The sequence below is a fragment of the Sminthopsis crassicaudata genome, chromosome 2 (genome assembly GCF_048593235.1).
Source record: "Sminthopsis crassicaudata isolate SCR6 chromosome 2, ASM4859323v1, whole genome shotgun sequence".
Taxonomy (NCBI): domain Eukaryota; kingdom Metazoa; phylum Chordata; class Mammalia; order Dasyuromorphia; family Dasyuridae; genus Sminthopsis; species Sminthopsis crassicaudata.
The window spans coordinates 387,915,516-387,941,708 of NC_133618.1; the positions used below are offsets into that span (position 1 = coordinate 387,915,516).

Here is a 26,193-nt window from a genome sequence, read left to right on the forward strand (position 1 = left end):
TTCCCCGACCCCTTCACGCCTCCTCCTCTTTCCAACAGGCCAGGCCTTTACTGCACTGGATCCAGCGTCCAAAGCGTTAAAACTTTTTTTTTTCCCTCTTCCCTTCTCCCCCCCCCCCCCCTCGCTTCCCTCCCTCCCCTTCGCCTCCCCTGCGCTGCCTGTCGCAGAATCCTCGCCTGCAGCTTCCTGCCCTGAGCCCGATTAATCATGTACCGGAGGACACAGCAGGCGTCCTCTCGCCGTGGGCACGGCCAAGCGGAGCGGACGCGTCCTCCCGACTCCGGGCTCGGTGGCGGCGCCGGCCGCGAGGGGACAGAGCCAGCGCTCTCTGGCCTGCCCGGCCTCAATCGATGCTTTCTCAGTTTGATACTGGGCTTAATTGTGAACCAGGCCTGGGAGAAGTGCGTGCGAGGCGGCGAGCGCAGTGTGCCCTCCTGCCCGGCCTTCCCCGCGCCCCCCCCCCCCCCCCCCTGTTTGTAGATGACCACCAGAACACAACCCCGCTGTCTGCTTCTCCCAAACAAAAACACGCTCTCTCTCCCGGCACATAATATCCCCTCTGTATTGTGCGCAAAGACGCCGCCGCCGCCGCCGCCTCCGTGGGTACATTAATTTTAAACCCGGCTCCTTTTCATGGGAGGGAGAAAGAAGGGGGTTGTGCGGAGGGGGCGGGGTGGGTAGAGACGAGGGTGGTAGCGAGAGCTTTCATCTCTGGCTGGCTGGCCAGAGCCGTGGAAACTCAAACAAGGTGCAGAGCCTCCCCGAGGAGCTGCTGATCCCTCCTACAGAGCCCCCTTCGAACACTCTGCTCCGCACCTCAGTTCTGCCCCTTGCAGTTTAGCCTGGCCCAGAGTGGATAGAAGCTGGTGATGGATCGTCTTCCCAAAGTCCTGGACTTATTCCCCCTCACTGCATCCCCCGCCCCCCCTCTCCCGTGACCACATCAGACTCTCACAGTCTGAGCTGTTCCAGATCTGAAGGTGGAAGTCACGAGAGACAGGTCTCATTTGAAACCCTTGCCTCCAGGCCACATGCTTTCCCTGCTCTCCCAGCAAAGAAGGGAGGAGGGAATGGAGAAGGGGAGACACTCCTCTTCTTCAGATTCTCCTAGGAGAAGCTTTCTCAGCTCTCTTTGCTCCCTAGAATTGGTATTCTCCTACCCTCCTGATCTGGAAGTTGTTTTCTTGTTTATGGTCACAGTTGCCTTCCCTCTAGCAAAATCGATACTATTTCCTTTGTCCTTAGTGGAGATTTGGCCATTAAAAATTTTATTTATTTATTTATTTAACCAGAGTTTAATACGGTATTCTGATGACTGGAAGAGACCTGAGTTTGAATTCTGCCTTGACATTTAATAGCCATATGACCCTGGACAAAACACTTAAAATTCTTTCAGCCTCACTTCCTCCATTTGTAAAATGGAGTTGGAACCAATAGTTTCCAAAGTCCTTCTAAATTTGCGACTGTGATCTCAGTCCTTCCTCTCACCCTACCTCACTCCCCTTCCTCCCAAATCTTCTTTCTTTCAAGAAGGTGGAAAGGGTAGCAGGAGTTTAGGTGGAATGTGTGCATGGGAGGTAGCTGGAGGCTTGGAGAAAGATTCCTATTTTCCAGGCCCCTTAGTTTTTACCTTTCTCTGTAGTAGGAATGTTTTTTACACCTACATTCACTCTTTGAAGTCTTTTGACCCCCCCTCTTTCTTAAATGCTGTTACCTCTTTGAATCTTTCTTTGATCCCTCCTTCCCAAAAAAGGAATTTGCTATTTTCCCTAGATTGATCAATTCCTGCCTTATGGCTTTCTTGTGCACTTACTGCATTCTGGTTCTTAATTAATAGTGTAAACTTTTCATCCCTTCCATTAGACTACAAGCTTCCTGAGGACAGGGTCCATTTTGTCATTGAAACCCCAGAGCCTAGCGCACAACTTTGCTCATAGCCTTTAAATGCATGTTTGTTGAATGAAGTTAAAACCCTCTTTTCAAATCAAGACAGGAAAGGTAGCTTGGAACCAGATTGTGAAGGATCTTGAATACTATGCTAAAATTTTTGAACCTCAAAGAACTTACATTTTATTGGGGGAAGAGGAAGAGACAACATATACACAGAGAAGTATAAACATATACAAAGGAAACAAAAAAATAATTTTGCCTGTGTGTGTGTGTGTGTGTGTGTGTGTGTGTGTGTGTGTGTAGGAGGTATAGAAAATTAGGAAAACCCTAGAGTTTGAGGTGATGATCGTTGAAGGAATCATGGGATTCCAAAGGGTAGAGGATAGGAGTGAGAGACATTTCTGGCACAGGAGACAGGTTTTGCAAGGCAGATATATGGGAGGTGAAATATGGAGGCATTGCTTGTAGGCAACTGGGAGCCACTGATGGCTTTTAAGAAAGGGAGTGATGGGATCAGAATTGTGTGTAAGGAATAATTATTGGTGTAAACAGGAATCTTTGCAGTAGTTTAGGTTTAAGGTTATTATGGAGACATAAAGCACATAAAATAGTATGGCTTTGAGATGGGCTTAGAAAGAAATATGAATTGGACTTGGTTAGAGAGAGAAAGGAATCAAAGATAATTTACAGTATGGTAGAGTAGAAATAGTGTTGGATTGGAGGATGGCTTTGAGATAGGCTTAGAAAGAAATATGAATTGGACTTGGTTAGAGAGAGGAAAGAATCAAAGATAGTATGGTAGGGTAGAAATAGTGTTAGATTGAGGGTCAGAGGACTTGGTTTCAGATTTTTATTCTGTTGGTTCCTATTTGATTCTGGACAAATCAGGTTTCTGATCTATGAAATGAGGAGATTGTCTACATATTCTTCCAAATGGATGACATTTAACAACTAAGTTAAAGATATGGGCCCTTTTGGAAACAGGCTTGAGACCTGCCTATAGAGATAGTTATATGTGCTCTTTGTCCTCCAAGAAAGCCAAGAATGACATCTTACAATCAGGATGCTCTTAGCCCTGCCTATTGCCTCTGTCCTTTCCTTCCCACTCCCTAACTCTTTGAAATATTTTACCCCCCCCCTTTTTCTTATCTCTTCCCACTGGGATATGGTGGTTTGGACCAGTAGGTAGTCTGAATTATTCCTGGGGAGAATTAAAGTAGTGGGAGCTCTGTGGCATTTCAGGTACATTTCTGTGTGGCATACATTTTTATTTATACATATCTAGAGTATGCACTTGTATCTCTGTTGTCTAATATTTTTAGTTTTATTGTGGCATGTATTTTTGTGTTTTTTTTAATATAGTGAGTTGTGTGCATATCACATGCTAGATATATTTATGTCTATGGAATGTGTTTTTGCGTCTCTAGGATGTAGTATGTGTGTTTTTGTGTGCCTGGTATCTGCAGAGTATGTTTTCCTGCATGCTTTTGTGTCATTTGGGTATAGAGATGTTTATTTGTGTGCACAGTATGTATGTAGGCCTATTTGTATGTCTTCATGGTGGAATATGCATATTGATGTACCTCATATCTTTGTATGTATTCAAATGCCTCATGTATAATGTGGTATGTCTGTATATTGTGGTTCTCTGTGTTTCTGTACTGAGGCAGCTACAAGTCTGATGGAGGGTGTTGGTGTTGTAGCTGAGTAAGGTTCCTGAGCTAGAGCCTGGGTTCTTACCCAAAGTAAACACATTTTCATCTGCTCAGTGATGCTTTCTGATTCAGAGAAGAGCCAATTCATATCCCAGTCTGACCTCTCACAGCTTCTCCCTTCACTGCCTCCTGTCCATCCTGGGCCAGGCTGAACTGTTTGTTGGGAAGCAGTATCAGGGCTATGCACAAAGGGCAGGGCTAAGGGCAGAGCTGAGCCTTCGAGAAGAGCACTGATGGAGAGAGAGAGGAGACATAGCATGTCTGTCCTGCATCAGCTTCCTAGAGATAAACTGTCCCTGAGAGAGCAAAGAGGAGTATCACCTCTCCCAGGCAGTCACTGATTCTTCCTTTCTTTCTTTGCCTTCCCAAAGACCTCCAAGCACTTTAAGAGGGAGGGTGGAAGCCAAGAGACAAAGAGAGAGGCATAGAATTGGTGTAACCTTAGCCAAACCCTGGGAGGGCCAGCAGACAAAAGGAAAGAGAGGAAGCTGGAGCAGGGATGTGGACTTGGAGTGAGATGGAGTAGAAAGGGAGGGGAGAGAATCACACCCTGCTGGGGTGAGGGAGCACTCCTTAGGGAGGGGAGGGGGATGGGCCATTTCTATGACTTTGTACAAATGCCAGCACTCTCCTTCCTGATCTCTCCCTCCTCCCCTTTGTAGCCCCCACATCGTCAGAGGACTCCCTACATGGTTTCAGTATTGGGCTGGGAAATATGCTGTATCCTGCCCATCAACCCTCTCCCCACTAGCCTCCCCTATTTCTTCTGATGCACTATTCTTTTTTGAATGATTAGAATGGATCAGGACATTGCTTTTCCCAACAAGGACTGAAGTTAGGTAATCTGTGGGCTCTGGTTTGGGAGGGAGAAAGGATTGGTTCTCGGTCTTGAGTTATCTGGGGAAGGGTATGTAACCCTATTAGCCACTGCTCAGCAAGCAAGCTGGTCCACCAACAGGATGTCCGTTTGTACAGCACTTTTTGGCTTATAAAGACCTCTTATAGGCATTATATCATTTGGGTGCTTCTTGTCAACTTATCGGGTAGACAGAATGGAGGCTATTCCTATGAAGCCTAGAAAGGGGAAGGTTGCTTTTCCAAGGTCACTTGGCTAGTTAGTTGTAGGAGCTGGGGTATTTATATAAATCATCTGATTCCCAATTCAGTCCCTTTTCCACTTCTAAAGGGTGACTCCAATTTTAGTTACATCAGCATAAGGGAAGGGGCCACTCAGTGGAGAGAAAGGTTTAAGCTTCCTTGGACATAGCTTCTGTTTAGGACAAAGTAACACAGTGGCTTCTGTCTGGGCCTTGACTCTATCAACTAAGACTTAACTTCTCCCTTCCCTATAGGGCTTCTGGGTTCAGAATCAATTCAATTTATATATTATTTGAGTGACTGATTCATATCCAGGTCTGTGCTAGAACTTAAGGGGAAAAGGAGGCAAAATCCTCTCCATAGGAAAGCTTGGGGTCTCATTGGAGACAGCAGACAATTCTTTTTTTTTTTTTTTTTAAATAATTGACAACTTTTAATGAAATAGAAATATAAAACATTTTCAAGAAAAAAATAATGATCAGACAACTCTTTATATTGGAGTCTTAGTCATCATTACCATTCCCCATGCCCCCCCAACAAGAAATTAATGACCATTTATAAGAAGAGCATTATGGTGGATATATACAAAGCACACCAAAATCTGGTCGGAAAGCCAGGACATAGCCACAAAAAGATCATTAACAATACAAGTCAGTGTGTGAGAAATGCCTGAATGAGTGTTTTTCAGACAATTAAATGCTGGAAAAAATATAAAGGGAAAGACCAGTAACACAGGGGTTAGGGAAAGCTTCCTGGAGAAGGTGGTGCTTGGGCAGAGACTGGAAGGGCTTGGATTGGCAGAGAACACTCTCATTTCCTTCACTTGGTTTTTGATTTTTTGAGTATCTGATTTTTGAGTATCTTTTGGTGCCAGGTGAAGGCATTGTGCCTTGTCATCAAGATGGCTGTGACTAAGTGAAGGGACAAGATCAGGCCCTTTATGGGCTTGGCAGGGGTCGAGAAAGGGGGAGCTCGCCCCAGAGAAGAGAGTTGAGCTGGAAGCCCGTTGTGCCACCTTGTGGGCTTGGGGGGGGGTGGAGTGTGGGATGGGGGGGGGGGGAGAGTGAGCACACGGCGTCTAACACAAGCAGCTACATTTAGCTACAGAGTCAGGACGGAAATATTCCTGAGGGAGAACAACCCCGAGGCTTCAGGGCGTCAACTGATCATCTGTGGGGAACGGAGAAGGAATTTTGTCACCATCTGCCTCGTGTCTGTCTGCGTCTAAAATAATATCCAAGTGAGACTCCCTCCAGGCACAGGCCCCAGCTATTATTGTCTCCCCCTCCAGTAGGAGGGAAACCAGCATGGACTAATCCTAATGGGGGAATATAAGGAGAAGGGAGCAAGATGGACAGAGAAACATGGAGAAAAAGACAGGGAGGGGGAAACCCAGAAAGAGGAAGAGAGGCAGAGACAAACAAAGCACCAAGGGAGAGAGGCATCCACCAGAAAAAGATACACACAATTATGAGGAGACAGAGCAGAGGGGAAGAGAAGTGTGTGTGTGTGTGTGTGTGTGTGTGTGTGTGTGTGTGTGTGAGGGTAGCAAAGTATGATGCTGAAATCTTATCTCTCCCATTGCTAGGCTATAAAGTAGCCTTGTGTTTAGGTACTCTCTCTAAATTTATATTTATTTCTTTTATATTTTATATATATGTACATACATTTGCGGCTCCCTTATTAAGATATAAGTTCATTGAGAATAGTTTTATTCTTTGTATTTATTTCTCCAGCAGCTAGCACAGTAAGTACCTGGCACACAGTAGGTACATAGTAAATAAATAAGTAAATAATTTGTTGATTGATGGATTCCCTGATATAATGGAAAGAATACTGGATTTTGAGTCAAAGCATTTATGTTTGTGTATAGGTTTCTCCTACTTACTACCTATGTGACCTCAAGAAAATCACTTTCCCTCTCCTCCGTTTCCCAATTTAGAACTAAGAGTATGTGACTAAATAATTTCTAAGTCCTGTTTTAGCTGTAAACTCTGTGTGTGTGTGTGTGTGTGTGTGTGTGTGTGTGTGTGTGTGTGTGTGAGAGAGAGAGAGAGAGAGAGAGAGAGAGAGAGAGAGAGAGAGAGAGACAGAGACAGAGACAGAGAAAGACAGAGAGAGAAAGAAAGAGAGAAAGAGAGAGAGAGTTAAAAAGAGACAAAGAAAAAATGAAGGGAATGGAGAAAAAGATAGGGGTAAGAGGCAGCAACACTAATTCATACTGTAAGTTGATTCATCAGTCAACTCCATAGTTAATAAACGCATACTCTACTATTGTTCTGCTATCCATATCCCTTCATAGAAACTGTTTTGGAACTGTGAGAGGCTGGTGTCTTGTTCTGTGCTGAGTCTGGGCTTGGGGTCAGATGAGAAAAAGCAGCTCCATCCAGAACCTTGCTAGAGTTGTGGCATCAGTGTCCCTCAAGAGGCCCAGCAAAAGAGAGAGAGAGAGTGGGGGTGGAGGGGAAAGGGTGCAGCAGGGTGGCGTCTAAAAGGTCAGGCTGCAGGGATCCAGCCACATCCGCTCCAACACAAAGTCTCTTCTCTGTTCCCCCTGAGCAGATGGCCAGCGGGATGCAGACTTGGACACATTCCTCTCAGGATGATGCTGGGAAGTACGTGATTGACCTTGAGAATAAGCCCGATTGGTAAGAGCATTGTGTGACCTGGAGCAGCAGGGTTGGGATTTGGTAACTGGCTTCTCTGGGGAGCCGTATTTTAAAGATCACCAGGTTAGAAATGGTGACTGTTGTCCTAAAAATGATTTTACTAACTTTCTTCTTTGGCTCAGTGAAGACACACTTAGATACACTTGAGACCCTAGTCTTGCTTCTTAGCAAGAGCTCCAAAAGGATATTTCAGGGAGTCCATGAACTTGAGTGGGGAAAAAAAATCACATCTTTATTTTCACTAGCTTATAACTGAAATTTATTATTTCCTGCAATTATGAATGTTTAACTCTCAGCCCCCAACACTATCTCACCAGACTACCAATGGCTCACATAAAAAATTAAGACCACTCCCCCAATCTAAAAAATCTTTTAGACCAACCCAAACCAAGCACAGTGGTATTCAAATTACTTGGGACAAAGAGTAATTTTGTCATGGTTTCATTCTGTGATAGTCATAGTTCTGCTGACACTGGGTTGAATTAGAATGCCTGGCTTGTACCACACAGAACTGGTTTAAGCAGGTTTCCCCACCTTTAATTTCTTTCAGTCAAGTGATAAATTTTGCGTCATACACCTGTTTTATTTTTCTCTTTTGTGTGTTTTTAATTCTGTAATTTTAAAGAATGAATATTATTCCAAGGAAACATACACAAATTATAGCTCTTATTCTTCAATGATTTTGGGGATATTTCATTGACCATTGGTATGAGGAAGCCAGATATTTCTTTCTTTTTTTCTTTTCTTTTCTTTTTTTTTTTTCCTGAGGCAATTGGAGCTAAGTGACTTGCAGCCAGGAAATGTTAAATGTCTGAGACCAGATTTGAACTCAGGTCCTCCTGACTTCAGGGCTGGTGATCTATCTACTGTGCCACCTAGTTGCCCCAGAAGCCAAATATTTCAAGCATTGTTCAATCTCACAAAATATGAGGATCATTAGCAAAAAAAAAAAAAAAAAAAAAAAAAAAAAAGGCAAAGTATAGTTAAAAAAACTGCCAAGAACATAAAAAAAATCCATTCAGAAAAAGCAGCTTAACTTGAGGGCAGTTAGCTGGATCAGAGGATACAGTACAGTCCCTGAAGTCAGGAGGACCTGAGTTCAAATCCTAATTGAGATATTTAATGTTAGCTGTGTGATCCTGGGCAAGTCACTTAATCCCAATTGACTAAAATCAATCAAGATATAAAAATTCAAATAAAATAAAAAGCAGGCTAACTAATTCTCAGAAAACAAGCAAAGACCTTCAGAATGACATGTCATTTTCCCTCTACAGTGTGGTATAGGTTTCTTGAAGTTGGAAGAACAGTGAAAAGACCATTAAAAAAAAACAACCACCTGCTAATAATAGTCATGAAGGAAAAATGTTTGTCATGAGCAAGACAATACAAAATCTGGAGCACTGAAGAATAGGTAATTTTTTATTGAGGAAATCCATTTTTAAATTCAAGACTACTAAAACCATTGCCAGAAAAAAGTCTTAGCCTCACTGGAGGAATGATAAATCATGATAAATACATTATTATGCAAAGATGCAGACTTTTGGAATTATAGAAATGCCTAAATGTAGATATAGTACCACAACCCAACCCTGTACCATGCTATTCTTCCATGAGAATATGAGGTTTATCCAGAAGATAGGAGTAGACATACTGCAGTGGCTTAAGAATTTGCCTGATTTAAGCATCTATGATAATCTATTTCTATCTTCTAGTCTATCCTTGAAAAAATGAGAGTGGTTTCACAATGAATATTAAAATGTGCTCTTGGGCACTTTATATCAAACCATGTAAAATGAGTGACTTCAGCAAATGGATGGTATATTGTATATTAAAATGAAGATTCTTACTACTTATATGACTCTAGGAAAATCATTGAAACATTATCTGCCTTAATTTCCTCATCTGTCAAATAGATATGTTAGCCTTTACCTCTCAGAATTGTAAGGATAAAATAAAATAATATTTATAAAAACACTTTAAAATACTATGTAAGTTGCAAAAATATTCAGAGTAGCCCTTTTTGTAGTGACAAAGAACTGGAAACTGAGTGGATACCCATCAGTTGAGGAATGGTTCATATATGAATGTAATGGAATATTATAAGAAATGATGAGCAGGCTGATTTCAGAAAAGCCTGGAAAGATTTACATGAACTGATGCTGAGTGAAGTGAGCAGAACCAAGAGAACATTATGCATAATAACAAGATTATGGGATGATTAACTGTGATGGACTTGGCTCTTTTCAACAATGAGATGATGCAAGGTAATTCTGATAGACTTGTGATGGAAAGTGCCATCTACATCCAGAAAGAACCATGAAGACTGAATGTGGATCAAAGCATAGTATTTTCACCTTTTAGTTGTTGTTTGCTTTTTTTTTCTTTCTGAGTTTTTTTCCCTTTTGATCTGATTTTGCTTATGCAACATGACAAATATGGAAATATGTTTAGAAGAATTGCCCATGTTTAGCCTATATTGGATTGCTTGCTATCTTAGAGAAGAAAGAGGGAAGGAGAAAATAAAAAAAAATTTGGAATACAAGGTTTTGCAAAGGTGAATGTTGAAAACTATCTTTGCATGTATTTGGAAAAATAAAATCCTATTAAAAATAAAAAGTTTATCTCAAACTGAAGACATATGTGGGCAAAATAAAATACTACATGATAACTATTATTATTATTAATAATAAAAAGTTTAAACTGTAAGGTTTGTTATATGACAAAATTTTATTATTTTACTTTCTCCCAATTAATTTGCAATTAATTTTAGATTGTACTGTATTAATGTTAGATACTACAGTATCTAACAAGCTTCTACTCTATTAAGACAAACTAGCTAGAGCAGACCTACCCTTGAGTCAGGAAGTTCCAGATTTAAATCTTTAACTAGGTCATATCCTGATTGGATCAAGACTAAGTGTCAAAGTAGATGCTTATCTGAAATAGGAGAGGGATATTCTTCATCATACTATTGAAATCATAAGTCCAGTCAGGGTTGAGGGGGGAAATGGTCTGGGCACTGCATTTAGTCCTTAGGATTTGAAGAGAGAAAATGGAAAACAATCCCTTCCTTCAAGGACTTAAATTCTAGTATGTGGGAGATTCAGGCACCATTCCTTTGGAGACCTTGAGAAGCATGTCAATAGATAACATGATTAACCATGAGCAGAAACCTCAGAGAACATCTTCTGTAATATGCTATGGGGATAGAATCACACGTCTTTTAGAATTAAATCCTGATTTGCTATTAGTTTTCTCTTTGTTCTTTGTCTAGATGTTGAGGTTAACCTGATATGTCTGGCTGATAACAGCTGCTGATGCTGGATGTTGCCTATTGGATTTGATATGTGATGTACAAATGGTGAGGGGCAGTTATGTGCCACAATCCATAGAGCATGAGGCTTGGAATCAGATAGAGTCATCTTCCTGAGTTCAAATTTGGTCTTAAATACTAACTAGCTATATCACCCTGGACAAGTCATTTTATCCTGTTTGCCTCAGTTTTCTCATCTGTAACATGAGCTGGAGAAGAAAATGGTATCTTTGCTAGAAAACCCCAAAAGGATTCATAAAGAATTGAGAATGACTGAATAACAACAAAAGGTGAGGAATAAGCTACTGTTTAATATAGGGATAAGGATTTGACCAGAGACTTCATTGGTATGGGGAACTCCCAGATGAGGAATTTTTTTCATCCAATGTTGGTTGGCATCTTTTTTTCAATATAGTCTTAGAAAATTGTTTAGAGACTTTCCCAGTCACATGACCGGTATTTATCGGAGGTGAGACTTGAACTTACCTCTTTTTATTTTCAAGATTAGTTTTCCATCCACTTCACCATGCTGCCTCTTACAGTATTAGGCTTTTACTAAATCAAAAGAAATAGAAATGCAAAAGTGCAAGTTTTTTTTTTTCCTGCAAGATATGAATAGAGCACCTCATTCTGTTTTTCAGTTGTATAACTTTTGCCTCTGCATGTGTCATCCTAAAAAGAGCTGAAAAGGACATTTAAGACTCTAGCTTCTTTATCTTGACAGGAGGAAACTAAGGTTCAGAGAAGAGAAGTACTTTATTCATGGTTGCACAGCAAGTTAGTGGTAGCAACATAATTAGGAAGCCAGATTTGAGTTGCATTCAAGCTTTTTAAACATCTTTAGATATTTTTATTGATACATTTTAAATATATATTTTCAGTTCCAAATTCCTTTCCTCCTACTCATTCTTTCCTTACTCATTGAGAAGTCCAGCAATATGATATCCATTGTATATATGAAGACATGTACAAAATATGTTTCTATATTAGCCATGTTGCCCCCAAAAAGTTAAGGAAAATAAAGTGAAGAAAATTATGTTTCAATCTGTCCGTGGCATTCATTAGTTATCTCTCTGGAGACAGATAGCATTTTTCATCATGAAATCGCTGTGAATTATTGGGTTGTTCAGAGTACTGAAGTCTTTCACAGCTGATTATTATTATAATAATGGTTATATGTCCTGGTTTTGCTCATTTCACTTTGCATCAGTTCATATAAATCTTCCTAGGATTTTCTGAAGCCATTCCCATTGCCATTTCTTATAGCACAATAGCATTTCATCACTATCATCTGCCACAATTTGTTCTATTCTTGAAAAAAAAAATAACTGTTGTTATTCAATTGTTTTCAATTTTTAATGACTACATTTGGGTTTGACAGAGATACTGCAATAGTTTTCCATTTTCTTCTCCAGTTCATTTGACATATGAGGAAACTGAGGCAAACAGGTATAAGTGACTTGTCCAATGTAATATAGCTAATAGGTAAGTTCATGAAGCCAGATTTGGACAAGGAAGAGAAGTCTTCCTGACTCCAGGCCTGATATTCTATCTACTATGCCATCTAGATATTCAATATCACTGTTAATCCCAAGTATTTCTTACAGACTTATAAAGCTCTCTTGAAAGAAATATGCACAGTTTAAAAAATTACAAATCTACACATTGACAATGTCTAGAAATGTGTATCCCATTCCTCACTTCTAGTCCATTATATTTTTTGACACTTCCTAATCTACCAGCTTTCATGAGACAGGAGGTAAAACTTTTCTATCAGTCCTAGGAAGTCACTTAGTTGGAGTTCTAGAGTCTTTCAATGTTGTTTTTCTTTACATTGCCAACGTCATTGTGTAAATGGTTCTCCTGGTCGTGTTTTCTTCCCTCTGACTACTATATACCACACTGTTATTCCATCATCCAGAAGCATTTAAGGAACATCTGAATGTTTTTAGCAAGGCACTATATAAAGTGATAATACAGGTATAAAATTCATTATCAGGTTTGTAGTTTAGCAAGGACTTGTGTCATGTATATATGGACATACTCCCATACCATATATACCTGTACATATAATACATATATTTATATTTATATGTATGAATACATATAAGCATACACACATATATGTATACATGCATATATATCTAGGAATTCTGAAATGAGGAAATACCTAACAATGATGGTCTATATCTTCTCTCTCTCTCGTTTTAGGGAGTTGCCTAAAGGAAGTTTGTCCTCATAGGTTAGAGTCTGAATTCAAGTCTTTTTGTTTTATTTTTTTTCAAGTTTCACATATATATTAACTTTTTAAATATACATTTTTGGGTGAATCATGTTGAAAGAGAAAAATCAGAATAAAAGGGAAAAACCATAAGAGAGAAAAAAAACTGAACATAGCATGTGTTGATTTATATTTAATCTCCATAGCTCTCTTTTTGGATGCAGATGGTGTTTTCTATCCAAAGTTTATTGGGATTGCCTTGGATTATTGAACTGCTGAGAAGAACCAAGTTTTCATAGTTGATCATTGCACAATCTTGCTGTTACTATGTATAATGTATTCCTGGTTCTGCTTGCTTTGCTCAGCATCAGTTCATGTAAATCTTTCCAGGCCTTTTAAAAATCAACTTGTTCATCATTTTTTATAGAACATAATATTCTATAATTTTAATATACCATAACTTATTCAGCTGTTCCCCAATTGATGGGCATCTATTCATTTTCCAATTCTTTGCCATCACAAAAAAGAGCTGCTACAAACATTTTGCATATGTGAGTCCTTTTCCCTCCTTTATGATTTCCTTGGGATATAGATCCAGTAGTGGCATTGCTGGGTGATATAGCTAAACCCAAGTCTTCTTAGCTTTGGGACCAGCTATTAGTTTATCAAATTGTCCAGATATATGCTGTCAAGCCTGGTTGAGTGAATGAATGTATTCAAGAAACATATGGTAGACAAAAACACACTTTCTGTCCTATTGGGCATTGCACTTGATTTTTTATCTTTGGAGATCTGTGGGGGGTGAAGTGAAGTGGGGGATGAAGTTTGGGCAGGATTGATACTGAGGTCTCTGAGAAATGCATATCTAAGTTTCTGGGGGCATAGATATAATGGGGAGAATTAGAATGGAAGTTTCTTGAGGATTTTGTATCCTGTGTACTTAGCACATGGTTGACACACCATTAAGGCTTGATACATATTTGTTGATTGTTAAATGGCATAAATAAGTAACTTTTGACATGCTGACTGAAGAATAGATTTGGGAAGGGGTTTTCTCAGAGAAACCAGGGATGATATGCCTCAGCCCTGATATCTATTGCTTTTTCCAGGGATGGGGGACTATGAGAAAAGAATAAGTGAGCCCCAGTGGCTGTGGTAAGAGACCCATCTTCTTCTGAGATGGCTCATTTACTTCAAGCTCCTCTGATTAGTTTTGGGGGTGGGGTAGTAGTGCTACATGTGAGGCAAAACCTCAGAAACCTCCATCTCCTATGAAGGGGAAGAGGCTGTCGCAGACACACCTGGCTGTTCTTTTCCAGGAATGATGTAGGATCTGTTGTAGATTCCTGGAAACTGAACTTTTCCTGTGGCTAGAGAGACAGAGAGGGAAAGAGAGGATAAGGACAAGGAACTCACCCCACCTGCAAATACAGTCAAACATCCCTGAATTATTCAAGGCTATCCAAGCTGCTGCTTGGGCCCCTTCTCCTCCTTCCCCTCTCCTCCCCTCCACTCCAGGGGGTATCAGATGCCTTGGTCCCTGCCTTGATACCCAATACCAGCTTTTTCATCTGCTCCTGTCTGACTCAGCACAAGGCAGTCGGTTGTCATAGAGTGGCCCCCTGAGAGGCTCTCTGTTGACCTTTGCTGTCTACATGGGGGAGGTGAGAAAATCATTGCATTTGCACCTAGAGGAGGGCAGCATGGTGAGGTCTTGCTCCCTTTACTCCTAAACTGAGTGGTGAGAGAGGCTGACAGACAGAGAGAAGAACAAGAAGAGCAGGGCTTGGGGGAGGAGCCAGTGAGAGAAGGAGGAGTAACTAATCCACAGATCTATGGTAAGCCTGTTTTTAGGGAGCCTCATGGTTCAGAATATGGTGGTATAGTAGAAAGTGCACTGAGCTCTGGAGTCAGAGGTCACTGGTTCAAGTTCCATCTGTGATGCATACTACTCCTGTGACTTTCAGCAAACTCATTAAACTCCTTGCTCGCCTTAGTTCCTCATCTATAAAATGGAGAAGTTGGACTATATGGCCTCTAAGGTCTTTTCCAGCTGTAGAATCATAAATTTAGAGTTGATAGGAACTTTGGAGACAATCTATTCCAATCCCTTCATTTTTACAAATAAGGAATTGAACTTCAAAGAGGTTAAATAACTTGCCCAAAGTCACACAGAGAAAATGGGATTTGAACCCAGGTCATTTGACTCCAGTTACATTTGCTACTGTACCAGGGCCCATCTAAATCTGTGCTCCTAAACTGAACCTGACCAGGCATTATACAGGAAAGAAAACATCTAGACTCCTTGGCTCATCCTTCTCTCCCTGCTGTGTTTTGACCGTGTCTTCCCTCTTATTTCTTTGCTTAACAGGGGACAGTAAGAATTATAAAATCTTATTAGTTATTTGTAGTTTAGGTCCCAAGTGTGAGGCTGGCACTCAGCTAGACCTTGGAGATTTCTCTTCCCTTCTCCAGATATCTGGAATCTCTTCTATAACACAATCACTTTTGCTATTCTGATGGATTCTGATGACTCTTGGTCTCCTTCACATGGATAAAATAGACCATCCCGGTGGATCATAAGCCTTCCTTGCCTTTTTATCATATGTATTTCTTGTCCTCGTCTCTTCCTAAATCTGCTACCCAAAACACAGAAGATCTTCCTCTGATGTTTTTAATATCATGAGTGTTGAAATGATTCTTAAGTATTATCTCAGAGTTGGTAAACTGTCAAAGATAGAAATAATCAATGTTGAAGAGGTTGTGGAAACACAGACACACTAATGTTGGTAGAGCTGTGACATTATTCAACTATTCTGGAAAGCAATTTGTAACTATCATTAAAAAAAAAAAGACTAACGGGAGGACCTGAGTTAAAATCTGGCCTCAGACACTTAATACTTCCTAGCTATGTGATCCTAGGCAAGTCACTTAACCCCAATTGCCTCAACAACAACAACAAAAAGACTAAAATATCCATAATCTTTGATCCATATTACTAGGCATATAACCTAAAGAAGCCAAAGAAAGAAAGTCTCATTTCCATTAAAATATTCATAGTGGAACTTTTTATGGTAACAAAGAACTAGAACCAAAATTCTTGTTCATTTTTGTTTGTTTGGTTTTTTTTGGTAAGGCAATTGGGGTTAAGTAACTTATCCAGGGTCACACAGCTAGTAAGTGTTAAGTATTTGGATTTAGAATCTCCTGACCTTGGGGCCAGTGCTCTATCCACAATCCTATCTAGCTACCCCTGTTGTTCATATTTGAAGAGGACTCATGACATCATGGGATCAAGAATGGGCATTCTAGGGGCAGCTAAATGGTATAGTGGATAGAGCACTGGCCCTGAAGTCAGGAGGACCTGAGTTCAAATTTGACCTCAAAAACTTAACACTTCCTAGCTGTGTGACCCTGGGCAAGTCACAACCCAATTGCCTCAGAAAAAAAAAGAAAAAAAAAAGATATTCTTGGCTCAGTTAAATGAGGCAGAGTGCACAGACTTCACTCTTTCAGTCATTGATGTCCAGTGGCATGACAAAAGTCAGGACAAGTGGTGATGGCCTGGGATGCAGTAGATGACCCTGGTGTCTTTGATGTCTGACTAACTCCATAGTACCTGCTTCAGTTGCCTTCAAGGCTGTTGCAACAAATTGTTCTCATCTGTCCATTCCTCCAGGGGAAATCTTCACATGCTTAGAGTAGACACCACTCCCTCCCCTTACTCATTGACAAGTCTGTGACCGTTGGTTACCCTCCGCCTAGTTTAGCCCGTCTGCTCAGATGGTTTACTGGGGTGTGGCTGCTACACATGCTACAGCTTCTTGGAGCCACAGGTAAGAATTGAGTGTCAGGTGACCACCAAAGGTGGATGAGCAGCCCTGAAAAGTTTCAGCAAGTTCTCACACCAGAGATGCTAATCTTCCTAGAATATCCATACACCCTAGAACTAAAGTAGATGCTCATTCATTGGAGAATGGTTAAATAAATTGAAATACATAAATGTAATGAAATATTGCTTCATTGTCAGAAACAATGAATACAGAAAAGTATAGGAAGACTTATATGAACTGATGTAAAGTGAAGTAATTAAAATCAGGAAAATATCATGCACAATTACTACAACAATGGAAATGAAAACAATAACAACAACAACAAAAAAGACTTGAACCTGTATAATTATAATGACCTAACTTGATTCTAGAGAAGACTTGTGAAAATGTATCTACTTCCCTTGTTTTCAAAAATCAGACATTATAACAGAGGTATGTTGATTACACTGTCAAACTAGGATGAATTGTTGGTTGGTTTTGTTGAAATATTTAAAAAATTTTTTTTAAAAATTCTTTGTTACAAGGAAATGTAGATACGAAGTCTCCACTAAAGTAAATTCTCCTCTGGGGCCTCATCATGGCAGTCTCTACTAAGCAGGAAAGTCTTCAAGTGATGCACTTGTTACATGAGGATGACATTGAGGTACATATTCCGACATGAAGGTGATGTAAAAACAAAAGGTTTATCTACCATGTTTATCTCATGGACACTAATGTTGTGTGGGCATTCCATCTATTTCTCCTTCTTCTTACTGTATAACTAACCTCCCTCTTTTTTACAGTTCTATAGGTTCTTTTGATGTCTTTTATGTCACTTTTCACATGAAAGTCATCTTTGGCAGGATGCAATCCACTGATACCCACCTGGCACCTCTCCACTACTCTTTGGGTTATCTTCAATTGCGATTCTTCATATAGTCACATTGTGATTGTGGCGTCTCATGGTTTGCAACCCTACAGCATCGATGAGAGAATCGGTGTTCAAAAGAATAGGCTTTTGTAGCAGGGAGCAGTTTTGGGATCAATGAAAGAACCATACAATTTCATGAAGGTGACCCAGCCCAGTCTCCTCTTTCTGTTAAATTTCTAGTTCATCTTATTGTCCATCTCCAGCACCTATCCAAGATGTTTGTACTCAGGGACTCACTCAATGAGCTACTTGTCCATCTACATGCCATAGTGATAGTGTAATATAGCTTATATTTTCTGTTTTTGGCCAATCAAATGGGAACTAATGCAGGAGAAGGGCCTGCAAAATACTTTCTTGTTAAAATGGATAGTACAGATATAGTTATTTCCATTTTACAGGTGAAGAAACTGAAGTTTAAACAAGTTAATTGATTTGAACATGAGCACATAGCTATGTGTCAAAACCAAGATTCTAACCAAGATCCCTTGAATCTGAGGTCAGTCTTCTTTCTGCCATGAAATCTGGGTAATATGCTTTTTTTCTGCTACTTGGTTTTTCCTAGATGAATTGCTAGGCCAGGTAGACTGAGCAGTTCAGAGTATAGTTGATAATTTTATTTTGTACAAATGTAGCTCTCCTACCCTACCATAAATAGCAGAGCTATCTATTATTATCTGTACTACTTATTCAGTCAATTGTTATTACTGCTTATCATGCAATGTGGTTGTTTACTAGACAAGGCCTATTTCTTTGTATGGTGGCAATACTTGCTCAGACAAAGTCTCCACTAAATAGAATTGCCTGTGGCTTCATCATGGCAGGGCAGTGACCTTGAGTTCTTGAAGGGTATTCCAATGGGGTACTTTAGTAGGGTGCACCAAGCTGGCAAGGTTTCAGCACTATGCCTTAGGCCTCAACTACTAAATTTGGTTCTCCAAGCTCATTGCTGAGTTAGCTGCAGGATCATGAAATTTTCTTTTTTGATCCTAGAAACTTTTAAAGACTTTTTGTATCAAGTGGAAGGAATGGCTGTATGATGGATTCTTGAATTTTATAAAGGGTACTTCTCATTTATTGTTATTAATTACTGTATACAAACTCTAATTCCTATACATCTTAACAAATTTAACTTAACTGTACTATAGTTTCTCTAAGAATCTCTGGGCTTTGCCATCCGATTCTCTGCTGTGCCATTAGGACTTGCCACATGTCCATGTCAGGGGCATGTCGCCATCTGCCCTTGTTTCTGAACTTTCTTGTATGCATCATCTCCCCAACTAGAGTATAAGCTCTTTGAGGGCAAGATCTGTATTTATTTGTATTCCCAGAACTTAGCCAGGTCCATAACAAATGCCTAATAAATGCTTTTTAATCAAGAAATTTAGCAAGCAAATTAATGAATGAATGATTTTTCTTTTGGAAAGCTTTCTACCTTAGAAAACTAATTTCTATTACATTGTAACTACTTGCTATAAAATGTTTCTATTCATTATATTGCTGTAGTGTTACTGTTACTATGCCTATTTATTAAATTGAAAGTGTTTATATTATGATCTCTACTTAAGAACTTATTAGCTATTTCTCGTTTTTTTGGGGACCTTCTTAGTGTTTTGGAGTATAGGCCCTTTTGAGGGCAAGGGTTTGATTTAAATGTCTTTATATGTCTAGAGCATAACACCAGAGGTAATTTCCTTGAGAACAGAAATAGTTTTGTTTATGTCTTTGTATCCCAGCACCTGAGAGGTATAGAAGATCAAGAGTTGACTGGGGAATAAGGAAGGCCTGAGTTCCAGTCTAACCTCTGACACTTATCTGTATAACTACTGGCTATGGCAAATTACTTAGTTTCAGTTATCAAATGAGTATTGATCAGCTTTGGTGAATTAGAGTTTCCACACTAATAGTTTCCTGTACCAGGGATATCACAGGTTTGGACCATCAAATCCCTAGCAGCCAGTACAATGCCATGCACTGTGACTGTAAATGTTTAATAAATGCTTATTGAATCAAGTTGAATTGTGATATGCCCATGGTTAGTGGAAGTCAAGGCAAGATGACTGTGTTTTGACTGTTGAACCTCACCTCCAATACACACACACACACACACACATGCACACACAAGGGACATGTGCATTACATGTACCTACACATACATAAGCATGTGCCCATAGGCATGAATATATACCAAGTGAAATCAGAATTTCTGGAAGTAGGGGACTACCTAACTGAGGAAAAGGCTGGAACCTGGGCACCGAACCTCTGAAGCCTTGTTTGTTTGGCTGTGTCTCAGGATTAGTTCCAAGGGATAGTTTGTCTGAAGTCAGGGTGACTCCAATAGTATAGAAACAGAAGTGAGCACCAGCCCAGACAGGGCCAGACTCGGTCTAACTTGTTTGTGGGTCGGGGGAGGGTCATTGTCAGGTCTCTTTGATGACAACAGCTGTGGCTCTGTAGGGACAGACACATTCCTCAGGGACAGGGAGAGGTGGTCATGTGAACTGTGTGGGTGGGTAGGGGAATGAATGTGTGAGGGTGTAAGTATGCATTTATGTGTGTCTCTGGGTTGAGTGCTTAGTGAGCACATGCATGTCTGCATACATATGCATGTGCACACATGTGCACACGTAGACATGATCTGTGTGAGGTAGCTGTGGGCCTGCATGCACACATGCATGTGTGTGATAGGATGCATGAAGCACATTTATCTGGGTAATAGTCTCCCAGCACACTGGGTACATCCAACTCATGCTCTGTGCATGTCTGTAATATTTATGATTTTTGCACATTGCTTTTTATAACTCAACTTTCTGCCTCACCAGTCTTCTTACACCCTATCTCCCCCACCTCCCCACTCTTCTTTCTAGTGATGTGAACCTAGGTTATTCCATGAATAAGGGACTACATCTTTCAGCTCTGGGCATTTTCATGGGCTGTGTGTGTCCCCTACTTGGAATGCTCTCTGCCTCCTGGTTTCCCTGTTTCTCTCAAGCCTTAGCTAAAACCCTACCTTTTTCAAAAAGTCTTTCCCAATCTTTTTAATTCCAATGCTTTCTCTCTGATTGTCTCCTATTTGTCCCATAAATAGCTTGTTTGTACATATTTGTTTGCCTGTTGTTTCTCCATTAGATTGTGAGCTTTTGGAGAATAGGGATTGTCTTTTGCCTTTCTTAGTATCTCTAGTGCCTGGTGCATCCTAATCACTTAATAAGTGCTTATTGATGGACTGACAGTAGAAACTGTGCTGGATACAGAGTCAGAACACTCTTGGTTTGAAGAAGTAGGTGGCACAGTAAAGTGCAGGGCTGGAATCATGGACACCCATGTTCCTGAGTTCAGATCCTGTTTCAGGCACTTACAGGCTGTGTGCTAAGGTTAAATCACTTTACCCTGTTTGCCTCATTTTCTAACTCTGCAAAATGAGCTGGAGAAGGAAATTGTATTTTTGCCCCCAAATTCCCCTTTTTATGGGGTCACAAAGATTTAAACATGACTGAAAAACAACTGAACTAAGCGCACTTTATTCATATTCTATCACTGTCTCTATGATGCAGTGATTAGCTGAGCCTGGAGTTGAGAACCTGAGTTCAAATCCAGACTCACTAGTCATGTGATCCTGAACAAGTCACATAGTTTCTATCTGCCTCAGTTTCCTCAATTGCAAAATGGGCATAAAAATAGCACCTACTTTCCCAATGGTTGTGAGGTTCAAATGAGATAATAATTATATAGTGCTCAGCATAGTGCCTGGAAGTGTTATATAAATGTTAACTACCATTGTTAGCTATTCTTTTAGGACCTTAGTCAAATAATTAGACTTCTCTGGGACTCCATTTTCTCAACTGTAACATGAGGTTATTGGACTAAAGGTTCCTTCAGGCAGTAATTTGTATGTACTGAGACTTTGAATGCATATACATGTGTATAAATCAGAAAATTCCAGAGTTGGAAGGGCCATCTGTGGTCATTTACTTCAACCTGTTCAATTTTCAGATGAAGAAACTGTGGCTCAGAGAACAGAAGTTATTTTTTCAAGATCACACAGTAAGTTGGGGGCAGAAGCTGAATAAGATCAGCTTATAGGTTTTCTGACTGCTTCCTAATTCTTTCCTCTCAGGCCCACTTGTCTCATGGTGATCTGAGAATTTATGTGTGGTATGTATATCCTGGCTTTGTGATTCTATCTTTAAGAATGTCTGAGTTTATATGGGACTCTTGTCCCTTTCTCTCCTTGTCTCCTTTCTCTCAGTGGCCTTTCAGTCCCCTTTCAGATTACCTTCTACTTACTATACCTAGTTATTTATGTTGTATTTGTCATTAGAATGGATCCTCCTTGAGGACAGGAGATGGCTTTTTTGCCTTTCTTTGTATCCTGAATTCTTAGTGCTAAGTAAATGATTAATAAATACTTGTTCACTGATTGACTGACTTTCAAAGCAGAAGGGAAGTCATCCAGTTGGAGACATTTTTATTGGTCCTGGATGGGGGTGATAAAATGCATGATATGGTTTTTGGAACACTGGGGCAGTATGAAATGTGAGGGATTGAATGGGTCAGACTCCCTATTTCACTGGCTCCCATCAAGGCCATGGTAGCCTTGGACAAAAAAAAAAATAATAACTGAGGGAAAAATCAGTATTACATATTTGTTATATTTGTTTAGAGATCATTTTGACCATCCTTTTTCATCCAGAGCAGGACAATCCCTTTTCTAACCTAGAATGTTTTGTGGTTGAGGAGAGGGAGAATCTTTTTGTTTTTGTTTACCCTTGGAGAGAGGACAGAGAGGGATTCTTAGGTGACATTAAGATTATTGGATGTTGGTTCTGTAGAGACAAAGAAGAAATGCAGGCGAAGCAGGAGGAGGGAATGGGAATGTTTATAATCAGAGTCAGAAAGCCCCTGCCTCCCCTCTCTGCCATCCAGTCCCCATGTGAGCCTGACTCCCTTTCCTACTCCACAAGCCGCTCAGCATGCCTTTGCCTCTGCCCAGGGCCTCCAGGCAGCTGTCCGGCTGAGCGGGTTAGCAAAAAACAAGACAGATGGCCCGGGATTATCTCAGCTTCACAGTGTGGGTCCTGGTGGTAGAGCTCATCTCCTAGGTTGCCTCCCCCTTCCTCCCACTTCCATACAACCCCTCCTGCCCCATGCTAGCTGTCTCCTTTCGGCAAAAGAAAAGGCTAGTGGGAGTGGGGAATGAGTGAAACTGGTACTGCAGAAGTCAAACTAGAAAAGCCCTCCAGACTTGAATCTGAATCTTTTAGTTTAGGAGAGGTTATTTCCCCCAGGTAGTACTGGCTCTCTTCCAAGCCAGACCAGAGAGTCAGGAATTCACTCAGGTCCGTGCCTCTAGATCTTTTTGCTGTACAATCTTAACCCCACCCAACTAGCATCTATCCATTATATAATCTTCAAGTTGAGCATTGTCCAGGAGGAAAAAAATCAGGGCACATTAAGACAATGTGACTTGTCCAAGGTCTCAGCAAACCTGACTTGGAAGACAGAATGGAACCCAAGTGTCCAACTCCTTTCTGCTAGTTAGTGGCAGGAGTAGGGAGGCAGGCCTGCCTGTCTGGGCAGGAGGCAGGGGATCTCAGTCCTTTGAGGTAACCTCTGTCCCTTCCTTTCTCTGCCTAGGCTTCCAGCCCAGGGAGGCCTCTGCTGTTTGCTTTGTCAGGTGGCTTTCAGTGTGGCTGGATCAGAGGGCTGGGTCTGCGGCATTTCCGTTCTGCAAACAAGGCATGTTTGCTGTGGGCTTCAGGGTAGTCCAAGCCAGGCTGGAGACGTGTGCACAAAGAAACATACATACTCTCTCTCTCTCTCTCTCTCTCTCTCTCTCTCTCTCTCTCTCTCTCTCTCTCTCTCTCTCTCTCTCTCTCTCTCTGTCTCTCTCTGTCTCTCTCTGTCTCAATCACACACACACACACACACACACACACACACACACACACACACACACACACACACTCACTCTCATGCAATAGTCATACATATACAAGTAATTGCAGAGAGTCACAGAAATCCAGGAAGGAATATCACCTTTTCCTCATCTCAAGACAGACAGACACATCATAAACACACATAGATGCATAAACAGATATTGACATCTGGCCCCAAATACTCCCCCCTCTTCCTGATTTGGGCTCTGGTTAGAGTGAAGGTTGTTAATATGTTTGTCAGGGGAAGGAAGCTTTCTCTGAGGCATTTGTCTGAGGGTTCTAGGTTATTTTTTCCCTTTATCAGGACTCTAACTCAGAGAGACCCTCTCCCCTTCTCCATTCATCAATCTCCCCACAGGATGGCCAATTATTCTTTACTTACTACCCAATATTTTAAGTTGAGTCAGTGTGTGTGTTTGGGGTGGGGAGGGTGTTGTGTGTGAAATAATTGATAACATCCTAGCATGCTTAGAGATCCCTGAGAGACTAAAGTAGACTTAATATTCCTGTTCTTCTTCTGGGGGAGGGAGAGATGAAAAGACAAGATTCAGTGTTTATTTGATAACCCCAGGGAAACCTTTTCCCAGCAGGAAGAAAAATTCTTGGCTGAATCTGTAAAAGGGGGGCAACTGGAGAGTGGGGGAAGTTGTCTCTTTTAACCGGAATTGAGCTTTTTTTTTTTTTTTTAATTTCTGCTGCTCTCAGCCCCTGAGTCTTCCCATCATCCCAACAACCCTCTGTGTTTATCCTTCTCCTCTTCATTCTCTCCTTCCTCCCTGCTCCTCCTCTTCCTTTTCTCCCTCTTTCACATCTTCCCCTCCCCATCTTTCTCATAGTGAAATATGACATGCTCTTATTGTGGGTCAACTGATGGCTCCTATGCAAATCCCAGAGTTGAGAGGAGGATTTGGGATAGGAGGAGCTTTCACCAATATAGGTTTGATTGCTCTCCCTGCCTGATACTCAGCTTTGTGAATTCATTTCTTTATTCAGAGCCTCCCTCAACATCTACCTTTCTATGCCTATGCATTCTCCCCTTTATCCCAAACCCATAGCTACTGTTTTGTATTTTTGGTGGGGTAAATATAATAAGTATGGAGGGGATCTATTGGAAAGCATCCAGATCTTTCCATATCCTTATAATGCTGTGGTATAAAGGTGGGATGGAAGGTAAGTATCAGTGTCCAGGGCTGGCAGTGGAAGTGAATAGGCACAATTAATTGCAGGGATGCATGGCAGGTCAGAGGGTATGTTGGGCCCTGTGGTTATAAGAGGAAGGCTGATCTCAAGGTCAAGATGGTGCCCAGGATCAGGCTGGTAATTGGATGTGTTGATGTGTGGAGAAGGGGGGGGTGTCAGTGGATGCCTGAGGGTAGTGGGGAATTGTCCCAGGATTTGGGAATTGGGAAGCAAGATTATCCTTGGGACTGACCAAGCTTAACCTCTGACATCATCATCCTGAAGACTCAGTTAGTTTTCTCCATAGATGCTGCAGAAATAAGCATTAATGACCCCAGGGAAGAGGCCCTTTCTTCCAAGAGGGCTCAGTTCCCAGGGTTGGAGTGGGAGGTGTTTGTATTCAGAGCCCTGCTGGATTGATGAGGACTTTTGGGGGAGATGGGAAGGGAAGACTCTGCCTAAGGGTTCTGGAAGCTTTCTAGATTGAGCCTATACCCTTTTAACCTCCTCCTCCCCTTGCTTTCACCTGTAGGAGCCTGTTCTTTTCTTCAGTTTTCCAAACTAAAATCCTAAAGGGAAGCCTGCCTAACCAATCAGAATTCCTATGTAAATGAGGACATTCTGATTGGCTGCATCACTCAAGCTCTTTATGAAACTTCAACTTCATCAACTCTGGAGGATTTTCCAATCTTTCAGGATCCAGGATCCTGGTGGAATGGTGGGGAGTGAAGGGGAGAGCTTTAGTGTGTACTCTGTTCATCACTTGGACAGAATAGCCCTTTCTTTGGTCCAGACAGATTGGGGGAGGGGAGCAGATAGGGGTAATGTCTCTTTTCTTAGCAATCCTCAAGGACAGAGCTTCCCTGTCCCAGAGTCTGCAGGAGTTTTGAGGTTTGGAACACAGTGATAACATTTGTGCGATGGGCTGGGGGCAGATGGGGAGCCGGTGGCGCCAGGAGCCCCTGCTGTCAGGGAGATCGGGTGTGTGGCGATTCAGGTGTTGCCTTCTGCAGGGGGAAAGACAGGATTTAGTGCTGCTCAAGTGGGTATTGAGCTTGGCTTTGCTGTGATCGATATTTGCTCGCTGGACTGATGCATTTGGGAAACTGCCTCTGTCTACTGGCAAGGCTATCTGCTGCAGCCTGATTACTGCAATCCAAGTCCCTCTTTCCTCCCTCCCTCCGTCCTTCCCTCCCTCCCTTCCTCCCTCTCACAATATCACTCTCCTCACACCATCACCACCACCCCTAAGCTCCTGGGGAAACCGAGGCTGGGAGAGGTGAAAGGAGAGAAATAGAGCCTGAGATTGTGATCTTGAGGCCATAGTCCTAATGCCTGAGGGATTCCTGAGGGAGTCAGAAATAGGCTGAGGGGGAGCATCTGGCCCTGGGCTGCTTCCCTCCTTTCCCCTTCTCTCCCCTCCCTAGAG

General features: G+C 41.3%; 1 long non-coding RNA gene across 2 annotated transcripts in view; it reads left to right on the forward strand.

Moving 5' to 3' along the window:
- LOC141553532 (uncharacterized) overlaps positions 1 to 26,193 on the forward strand; it is a 41,457-nt gene that overhangs the window by 2,456 nt on the left and 12,808 nt on the right. For both annotated transcript variants that reach the window (XR_012485499.1, XR_012485500.1), the window contains exon 2: positions 7,266 to 7,351. This is a non-coding gene — a long non-coding RNA (uncharacterized LOC141553532). The remainder of the gene's footprint in view (positions 1 to 7,265; positions 7,352 to 26,193) is intronic.